Source organism: Natator depressus, chromosome 1 (genome assembly GCF_965152275.1).
Source record: "Natator depressus isolate rNatDep1 chromosome 1, rNatDep2.hap1, whole genome shotgun sequence".
Taxonomy (NCBI): domain Eukaryota; kingdom Metazoa; phylum Chordata; order Testudines; family Cheloniidae; genus Natator; species Natator depressus.
Window position 1 is genome coordinate 287,602,430 of NC_134234.1, and position 11,075 is coordinate 287,613,504.

The window sequence follows — 11,075 nt, forward strand, 5'->3', positions numbered from 1 at the left end:
GCCCTCTCTCACCAGCCTGGGTTCCCTCACTCACCGTGATGCTGTGACAAGCTGCAGTCCTCTCCAGGACTTGTATCTACACAGCCATACACAAACAGCGACACACCCAGCTGCAGTTACATGAATGCTTTCACTAGCCACTTATGAACCAATAGAGGTTTCAGCTAGTTTCCCTCCAATTCCCCAGCCTAGGAACCCGCAACTATACTGTCTTGTCCTGGTCAAAAGCCTGACCAGTGTAAGTTTATTACCCAGTTCACCCCTTCCTCAGTGTGGAGAGGACAATGCACCAGCCTCTGTTCTTGAGCAGATTTCCCTTTTGCTCTTCAAACACCACGCTGTTTTAGGTGAAAAATATAAAAGATTTATTAACTACGAAAGATATAGATTTTAAGTGATTACAGTAATAAGTGTACAGATCAAAGTTAGTTACCTAGAAAATGAAACAAAATCACAATCTAATTTCTATAAACTAGACAGGATTTGAATTAAGCAGTCTCTCACCCTGATGCTACAAGCTGTTCAGATCGTTCATACACAGGCTGGTATGCCTTCTTTCCCACCGGGGACCACCATCCCCCATTCAAAGTCTTTTCTTGCAGATGTGTTTCTAGGTGTTGTGTTGTAGGGGGAGTGAGGCCCAGTGATGATATCACTTTTATAGCTTCTTCCATGTGGAGGGAACTTCATTGTTCCAAGCAAAGTCCCCAGCACAGTTTGTGGAAAAGTACAGGCACAAGATGGAGTCCAGTATCATATGTCCTTGCATGCTTTGATGAGTCATAACAGCCATTACTTACATTCTGGCTGAAAGAAAAGGAGAACTTGTGGCACCTTAGAGACTAACAAATTTATTTGAGCATAAGCTTTCGTGAGCTACAGCTCGCTTCATCGGATGAATGCATCCTATGAAGCGAGCTGTAGCTCACGAAAGCTTATGCTCAATAAATTTGTTAGTCTCTAAGGTGCAACAAGTACTCCTTTTCTTTTTGCGAAGAGAGACTAACACGGCTGCTACTCTGATTCTGTATGAAGTGTCCACAGGAAAGCCCATCAGGCAAGGATAAGCTTCTTCTATGGCCTATTGTTTTTCTTAATGGGCCATTACTTTGGATGGTTCATCCACAATGTGCTGTCTAGACTGGATGTAAACTGCATTATGGGTGTCACTCAAGGAGCAAACATATTTGAAATATTGGTACATAGTCAATATTCATAACTTTAGATACAATGACAGCACATACAATCCAACAGGATATTAATGTTCAACAGATGAAGACTTTTCGAATGATACCTTACAAGGCATAGTGTGCACAAATTATATCACCATGGTAAATATGGGGGTGCCAGGTACTGCTTTGGGGAACAGAATGTCACAAAATTCACATATTTTCAGGAATGGTCACTTCCTTAGGACTCGTGGGCTTAAATTCTCAAGCTACATAACGCTGATGATTCCACCAAACTAAACAAATGTATGCTTGAGTCATAGAAATGAAGAAGCATCTGTAAGGCACACTAGACGCATGTAGTACCTGCCTCTTTGAATCATAGCAGACCAGAGCCCAGGGCACTATTTCTGCAGGAGACCACTTATCATAGAACTCCAGCACTTAGTTAAAAAGCTTCAGAAACATTTCCCAGCAATCAAACCACACGATGTTTACATGTGTGAAGAAAATACCCCAGAAAGCTTATTACATTAATGCTATTTTTTTCATTTCCCTACTCCTCCTCCAGTATATTAGTTACACTAAAATGTAACTCAGGGTTTCCTTATCCATACAATGTAGGGTTTTATGTAGTTTAATGATATTGGATTGTTTATTTTACTCTTTAACTGTAATACTTTAATGCGTACAATCCCTGTTCAGCCTGGGGTGATTTCTAAAGGCACAAATGAGTGTTACGTGCCAAGCTACTGCTTGCACTTTTCAAAATCTTCTCCTTACACCACAGCCCTTCAGGCTAATATTTCCTTAAAACAAACACACACACTTGTTCTGTATTGTCACAATTAATTAGTTTCTTAAAAAAAAAAAATTAAGCCAGTGACCCTAATGGTCACTTACCATACTAGGAAGTGCGCAGCTGTGTGGTTTTTGATTACTTTTACCCTGGCTCTTCCTCAGTATATGCCCCATTGTTTATGGCTGAGTCATGCCTAGTGGGGGCAAGGGTTGTATCTCCTTTCTTTGTTCTGGAATGTGCAAAAACAAGTGTCTAGAACAGGGGTGGCCAAATGTATTGACCCCCAAGCCACATACAACAATCTTCAGAAGTTCAAGAGTCAGGGTGCATCTGCTGGGGCTCAGGGCTTCAGCCTTGCAGGGAGGTTTGGGGGGGGGGTGGGTCTTGGGGCTTCAGCCCCATGGGAGGTGCCTGCCAGGACTTGAGGCTGATGCCTTGCTCCTGCTGAAGCCCTGAGCCCTGGCAGGAGTGCTCTGCAGGGCTGAAGCCCCAAGACCCCATTCCCACTGGTCTGAAGCCAGAGGCAATGTGTGTGGGCTAGGTGCTGGAGCCGACAAGCTGGGCGCTGCAGCTGTGGGGCAATACAGTGGCAAACAGCTGGGAGCTGGAGGAAGAGCCACTGCTATCTCCCTGCGGTGCCTAAACAGCTGCCCCTCCCTGCAGATCCCAGCTGTTTACCGCTGCCTCACCATGCGGAGCTAACAGCTGGGAGCTGCAGGGAGGGGGTGCTGAAGGTAATGGGTGGGGCATGCCTGGGGTGGGGGTGGGGGGGCGGGACTCAAGCTGTTGGGGTAGCTGAACCTTTAAATTGTGCCCCCCACTCTCAGCAGGTACCAATCATCTTCAGCAGAAGCCCCTAGCCCCACCCTGCTGCTGCAGGGTAGAAACCCTGAACTCCCCCGCCCCCCGTCTGGTAGGCAGAGAATGGGGGGGGGCCCCCCGCAAGCCGTACTTTAACTGTAAAAGCACCACATGCAGCTCGCACACTGCAGTTTGGCCACCTCTGGTCTATAGTATGCAATGACAAGGAACTAAAGAATATCAAAGCCTTTTTTTAACCTATAATCAGTGCCCTTCCAAGTACAATATTCTTAAATGACTAGCCCTAGAGTGGTTCTATTGCTCTCCACTCAGATACAGTCTAAACCAGGGGTTTGGAGGACAAATTTTTTGGTGGCCTCAAAGTGCTGCCACCAACTCTTGCTGGTGGCCGCTCTCACACGTCTTCCTAAAATACTTAATTTGCTTTAGGAAAAACAAATAAATACGCATATATAGCTATTTAAATCATTGTAGTTTATTTATTGCTAGGTAGTGAGTCTGTTGTGAAAAGTGATATTGACAAGCATACAAGTAGGCTTTTCACAGCAGACTTACTCAGCCCTGTCAAGCATGGGGACAAATTAAGCCCTGGATCGGGGGGGGGGGGGGGTTCAGGGAAGGCAGTGGGGGCTAGGGGCAATGGGGGTGGGTGGGGAGCTGCAGCCCAGAGCCTGCTGCCCCGTTCTCCCGCCACCCCAGGGCTCCTGAAGCCCAAAGCCTGAACCCCACCACCCCTGGGAAGGTGGGGAACTCACCAGCTGCCTGGTCCTCCAAATTGTGTCCCAGGTGCCTCCACAGGGGGAGCAGGGCCAAACCACTGCTGGCGGCCCCAGCAACTAACACCAAGGCAGTGCCTTCAGGAGCAACAGGGAGGGGCCTTTACTTTGCCCAATCCGGCCCTATAACAGCCTAGGAGGCTGTGGCCGCAAAAAAAGCTCCCGGTGGCTGTATGTGGCCATGGTGGCCACATTTGAGAAGCACTGGTCTAAACTATGCATTAGAGTGGCTAGTGTAATGTACTTGCTATTTTCATTCCTTAGGAATTAGGCAGCATTCGCAACTCAGACCCAAAGTAATAATTTCTCTTTATACATCCTATATATAGTGAACTAATATTTGGCACTATAATTTATGCTTGCTACTTTTACAGGATGTCAGGAATTAACTAAACATCATAGAGGAATGATGCAAGTTGTAGCATTTTACTGTGTTTTGCCTAATTACTGAAAAGCTGTTAATGGCCTGAAAAATGATATCTACTTAAACACATTCCTGTGCTAGCTGCTCAACGTTTCTAGCGTATGAGCCTAGGTTGCAACGTTTACTGATTCCCGGTCTACTGTAGAACTGTGGCAGGAAGAGTGTATAAGCTAAAGTTATTGCACATCCTGCTTTTATGGGGAATAACAAAGAAGGATTTTTTTAAAGTGTTCTACTTTGCAAAACAATGGAAGGACAACTGAAATGATTAGCGGTATGGAAAGCTAAGGAGGAGACTGAAAGAACAACTATGTAGTTCTAAAGCAAGATGAATAAGAGGGAACATAACAAAGGTATAAAAAATAATGGTGCAGAAGAGGTCGGTTGGGGGGCTCTTTACCCTATTTGGCAATACAAGAACAAGACTCATCCAATTAAACTAAGAAGGGACAAATTTAAACATGATCTAAGGAAATATATTTTTACACCCTGCATAATTAGTCTGCAGACCTAGTCTGTGCTGCCACCAGATATGAGGCAAAGAATTAAAGTAGGATTTTAAAAGGCTTAGGTATTTGTATGAATGATCAGGCTAGCTACAGCTACATTATATAAGACAAAACATATATGCAGGTGATAAACAGTCATGTTTGTGGCCATAAACCAACTAACAGTCTGGGATTAGACCTGGAGAAGACCTCTTTGTAAGCTTGAAAATGTGTCTCTTTCACCAACAGAAGCTGGTCCTATAAAAGGTATTACCTCGCCAACCTTGTCTCTTGGATTCGAAAGCCATTTTCCTCTCTGGGCACGTTAAAACATAATTGTCCTGTCTTTAAAGATATCAAATGTGCCTGATTTTTCACTCCTGAATATTTGTTCCCGAAAGCAAGACAGTCAGAACTCCCTTAAGATTTTCTTAAGACTTTTTTTGTTTTTGTTGTTGTTCCCTAAAGGCAGCAGCACGAGCTAGGAATGCAAGGCCAATCCCTGTACTAATGGTCTCAGGCCTCTTCTAAACTTAAATGTTACACCTGGAATTATCCCATACGTTCTTCTTGCACAAGGGCGGAAAAAGAGCTCCCAGCAGCACCGATCCAGTTCTTCAGGCGACTCAGCACCTATTCTGCTTCACTATCCTTTCAAGTGTTCCCATCTCCGTTCCTGCTTGTTCTATTTTGGTGATCTCACTGCATATTCAGGGGCACCAACAGGGTACCAGACCTCAGAGGCACTTTGGTTCAGTGACCTTGGGCCTTCACTTTGGAGCTTCAGTAGCTTTTGCCTCAGCACTTCTGTCTGGGTGCCTTTTTTGGTTTGAAATCTCGCCTATGAGATGTGTCTCTGGGGTTCCTCCAGTGCTGAAGCTGCTGCTTCTGAAAGGTTAACACAGAAGACAATATCAAGCAGTATCAGTACAGAAGAAAGACATGCTCATCCACACTGGACACTCGCTGCACCCTCTGTCAGATCTAGCTGCGGCTGTCCTCGCAAGCACTCAAATGTTGTGGTGCTCACCTCCAGCCCCACCCACGAAAAACCAGCATGAGTCAAAGTGTAAGTCTGTCCACCTCAACCACTGAGTTCTGGCACTGTGGGGCAGCACCTCCCATGACAGTGCAGACCCAGCCACCCTCAGCCAGGTACTTCACCACCAGGGGCAGCTCTACCAATTGTGCCGCCCCAAGCAGCCACCACCGAATTGCCGCCGTGCCCCAAAAAGCAGTGGAGCTGCCGCCGAATTGCTGCCGAGGGACATGGACTGCTGCCCCATTTTCAATGCCGCCCCAAGCACCTGCTTGGAAAGCTGGTGCCTGGAGCCAGCCCTGTTCACCACACACCAGGTCCACAGGACCCTCGAGAGGGCAATGCTTGAAGCCACTTGTAGTGCAGATCATTGATCAGGCATTGTCTCCACATAGGCAACATCTACAGGTGGCACCAACTGAGCCAGCCACCCTCCAAATTATCACTGCCAAAGTCCTTGACACTAAGCAATGTGTTAAACAAAACTGTAATGTAACTTTGAAGAGCCAGTAGAGCGTATGAAATCACAATCTGATTATAAATGTTCCAGGAAAGAAAGAAAAAAAATATTGCAGTAACATCTTCACTGTTAATTGCTCCCAGACGTGGAGCATGCTACTTTGCTTTACTCACTTAACTTTATGCATATTAGTCAATGGGATTATTCAGGTACATGTGTAAGCTTTTACAGGGTCAGAGCTTCAGCTTCAAGCAAAGCTGTCCCCTTCTGGAAACCCCCAGGATCCGTTGATTCTGAGAAGAAAGCAAATATGCTAATGTTTGGGGAACTAATCAAAAATCATGCCCTAAATATCTCCACAATTACCAACATCAACAACAACAACTCGATAATCAAAATTAGTTCTACAGGAACAGGAAAACTCTCTCTAGCAGAAACAAGGTGAATGATTTGGCCAGACTTAATTTGCAAGAGTTAAAGTGTTTGGATTGGACCTGTTGGCCTCCTTTCTAGGCTCCTCACCACAGTGAAACTATTCTTTTTATTTCTAAATATTATAGCAATATATTCCATGGCCTACACTTAGATCAACCCAGCTATGTCGCTCAGGGTTGTGAAAAGGCAACATCCCTCCCCCCGCCCCCCAACACTGAGCAATGTATTTAAGCTGACCTAAGTCCCCATGTAGACGGTGCTAGGTCAATGGGAAAATTTTTCTGTTGACCTAGCTACCCACTCTGGGGGAAGTAGATTTTACCTACACTGATGGGAGAACTCCCTCCCTGCAGCATAGGTAGTGTCTACTCTGAAGTGCTACAGCAGTGCAGTTGTAGCATTTCAAGTGTAGCCAAGGCCCTTAAAACCCATGGCATTGAAAAGAAATAATGCTTGTGCACCTTAAGTGTTAAGGTTTTCGAGCTTTTTGGGCCCAGGGAGGCGCTGCAGGTGCCGCTCTGGCGGATCTGGTAGCGCATAGCCTCCTCCATTAGGTACTTGCAGTGGCAAAGTTCTCAAGCTGCTTGAGTTCTGGAGGGGAACGAACGGCAGATGGAGCAATGGGCGACGATGGTGGCTTTGCCAAGCCAGTAAAGGCAACAGTGTTGTTTGTTGCTGACAGAGAAGGTACGCGGACACAAAGCACAGTTGTTAAAACCGGCTTGCCTAGGCATAGTCCCCTGGGTAAGGGCTCCACAGGGATAAAAGTCCAAGGAAGATCTAACTAACTGCAGTAGCAAACAACTATATACAACTAGAAACTATGTACAAAAAAGAAGCGGACAGCAGATCTTTTAGCAGGCTCAGGGGTTCTGATGCTGGCCATGCAGCTGTAAGAAGGAACTGGAGTGGCATTGACCCATACAGCCTCAAAGCCTTGGATGTGTCATGAGGGTGCCGCACATGCAGTTCAACGGACACTACTATGAACAGTTCCAGCTCTGGTGCCTGGCGTGCATGCGCACCCGCATTTGGAATCCGCATAGGGATCATCTCTCGAAAAAGAAGCTGAGATTTTTACCGAATCCCATAACTGCAGGACCTGGGATTTTAAGACCAGCCCCAAATAAAAACACTCTCTTCCCAAGGGAAAGGGAAGCTAAAGTGGAATCTCCTCCTCTTACTCGGACACCTAGGAGGAGGAAGCAGTGCAGTACCAACAACCAAGATGTAGCACCACCCTGGCATTTTTGTTTGGGTGTTTTATGTTGAAAGTATTTGCTTGGGCAGTAGCAGTGAGGTTGGGGATTTGGTTGCATCTTCTCATTGTTGTGCTCTTAGATGTGGCCACACTGCAGCTGGCACTCAAGAACATTGTTCGTTGTCTTAATGCAGCTGATCTGGATTTTGTTACTGTTAAGCAATCATATCTTGGTCCTGGAAACAGATGTTTAAAGGTTTCTGGACAATATGTAAAAACAAAAAACCACTGCCAGGTCGATAGCTACATTGTTGAATGGCAGGGCAGCCTTAGACAGCAAGAGCCAATATCTTTCCTTTCTCTAAAGGAAGATGGATTGTACAAATTGCACTAAGAGCTTACATTCAGGAAGATGATTAATTTCTAACTGAAGGGCAAATATTTTTAGGCGAAGTATTTTCAGGGCGTTGCTGCGGCTGTCTGTGCACTGCATCTGAGATGAAATAGAAACCGCTTCACTACAGTTATATCCCAGGAAGTGTTCACAAGGTTGGAGGGAGAGGGCAGGAGGGAGACATGAGTGGCTCTACTGTTTCACAAGAAAACAGACTCTAATAATAATTAAGGGAAAGGCATATCCAATTAATAAAGCAATACTTTTTTTTTCCAAATTGGTGGCAAACAGTTATTTTTAACTTGGAGAGCTCAGCTGACAAGGTTTCTTTCCTCTTTTGTCCCCCTATCTCTTTCAATAATCATTCTTCTTCGTGCAAATATACTTGGAAAGGGGAGAACAGTAAAAGGTTAAAATGGAAGCAGACTATCTTTCATCAACATGGTAATTTTGCTGCTTGGCTCAGCGCCAAATGTTCACTGCAGCCACTAGCTGCCATTCCAACATGAGTGAAAGGATCTTTAATAAGAGTGTAAATAAAAGCCAGACTGAGAAATGAGTTTTCCATCCCAGCAATCACTGGCCTAACCTCTGCTGTAAATAGTCTCTCAGAGCAGCACAGATGGAGTACCTGCACCTGGGGATCAAGGCAATCTCTAAGCAGTGCAATTTAAACAGCTGGGTACAATTGAAACATGAATTAGCTGGGATAGGCTGAGGAATTCCATTTTGTGTATTATGTAAAAACAAATAATTCAGTCATTTCTTTTTGCCTTTAAAAAAAGAAAAACATCTTCCCTGACATGATCTTGTGGGAGGTGCTCTTCACTGCAGCTGATAAATTAATCTAACCATGAGAATTTACCACAAGGCGCTGTAAAAATAGGGTCCTAATTTATTATCATTGATTTAACTGCTTGAGAGTGATTTATCTGATCTCTGTACAGACAGTGAAGACACCAGAAGAATACTCGGTCACTCTGGGCTTTGTGTGCTTTGGATTGGCCTTATTAATTCAGAGCAGAAGGTCTGCTTCAATGTCTTACTGAGAGAGTCAAAAGCACTTGGTAACTGAACCATTTTAAAGACTTTTTTTTAAGCATTACTAACACTGCTAAGTGCTAAGCATTTACAGAACACAAAACAAGTTCCTCATTAGCTAAGAAATGGCAAGGATTCATTTAGCACTACTCACAAAAAAGGGTTTTGGTCTTGCCATTGTAAGAGTTTTTTTAAAACAAGGAGTTTTTTGTTTGGTTGTGGTTTTTTGGGGGGGGCAGATAGGAATCTATAGCATTTTGTGAGATCATGTGAGCTTACAAACACTATGGAAAACTAAAAACGTCTTTGGAAAAGGATAAAGGAGTTTGGTGCAGGAGATTACTCACTGCTACTTTTTTAAAGATAGATTTCATATCCACCTAAAAGCTTCACTTTCTGTATATCTCTTACCATTCTGTCCTCTGGTACATCATTACTAGTTATAGAGTCTATACATTATTGTGTAAATATGCTCAGACCTCATTTCAGCAGGATATTACTTTTGGTTACAATAGTGTATGGTACACTGTCATTTTAATGTCACAACTGAGTGATGCAATTGCATTGCATGAGTAAGAAGGGAAAGGGTAAAAGGCAGAAGAAAAGGTGGGTGGTCTATATACAGCTTAACAAGCATTTTTTAAAGGAATGTGAAATTGAATATAGATGTTTTAAATGGTTAGCTGCATAATAAAGTCTGGGTACAGCCTCCTCCAGTCCTTCCTGTTGGGAACAACAAAACAAAGCACACGTACACACAAAAAATCACACAGGTGAAACCACAATAATTTCTTTTATTTATAGCCCTAACCAGAAAAATAGACAGGGAGCAGCTGAGTACCAATTTATTTTTCTGCCTGAACTGATGTGTGGTTGGGTTAAATGTCATTGAGTTGGAAGGTTATGCATTTCATTCACTGCCCAGCTTTAAAGAAGATCTACAAGGATATCCATAATTGTCTTGCCACCTTTCAAGGTGGGAGAGAGAAATCCTACAGGCTAGAATTGGCAATATGTGCTTGCAGTCATTTCATTGTTCCTATGAAATTCTGTCTGAACTGAAACTAAGGTGATCCATTTGATCCTGTTATAAGAAACTGGAAAGCAGAAAGTAACTTCTCTCCTAAGAGCTAACCAATAACAATTATTTTAAACAGTAGAAAGGTGACTTAGAACCAATTTCCAAATATACAAAAAACAAAAGAATATTGAACAGATAGCCAAGGAAAACTGGAGGACAGATGTTCACACAGCTATCTACTTTATCAAAAGGTTCTAAGGACATAATGTTAGGACTGCTTTGAATTTTTAATTAAATAAGAATTTTTTAAAATAGCTTATAGAAGAAAAGTGTCATAATTTAAACAATCTTTCTACATACTAGACAGGCAAGGTGAGTGAGGTAATATCTTTTATTGGACCAACTTCTGTTGGTGAGAGAGACAAGCTTTCGAGTTACTCAAAGCCCTTCCTCGGGTCTGAGCCCAGACTATAGATCAGGGTGACCAGATGTCCCAATTTTATAGGGAGAGTCCCGATATTCGGGGCTTTGACTTATATAGGCACCTATTACCCCCTACCCGCTGTCTCAATTTTTCACACTTGCTGTCTGGTGACCTACTATAGATAGCCACTTAGAGTCTAAATAGGAGATGTCAGATGGAGTAAGAAAATGCCACCAAGTTTTCAGGCAACCAAAAAATCAAAAATACACCTGTTGTACACAAGCAGGCTGGCTCCAAATTTATAAACAAAGGAGCCCTTGTGATGAGTGGTAACATGTGTGAGATTAGTGACCAATAAAAAGACAGATTTCACAAATATATATACACAAAACTCTATATACCCACAACAATACATGGGGTGGAGGACTGGACACATCATCATGATCAGCAGCCACCTATGCAGCAGCAACAATAAAAAACAGTTACCTACCTTCTCGTAACTGTTGTTCTTCGAGATGTGTTGCTCATGTCCATTCCAAGAAGATGTATGCATGCCGCATGCACAGACATTGGAAAGTT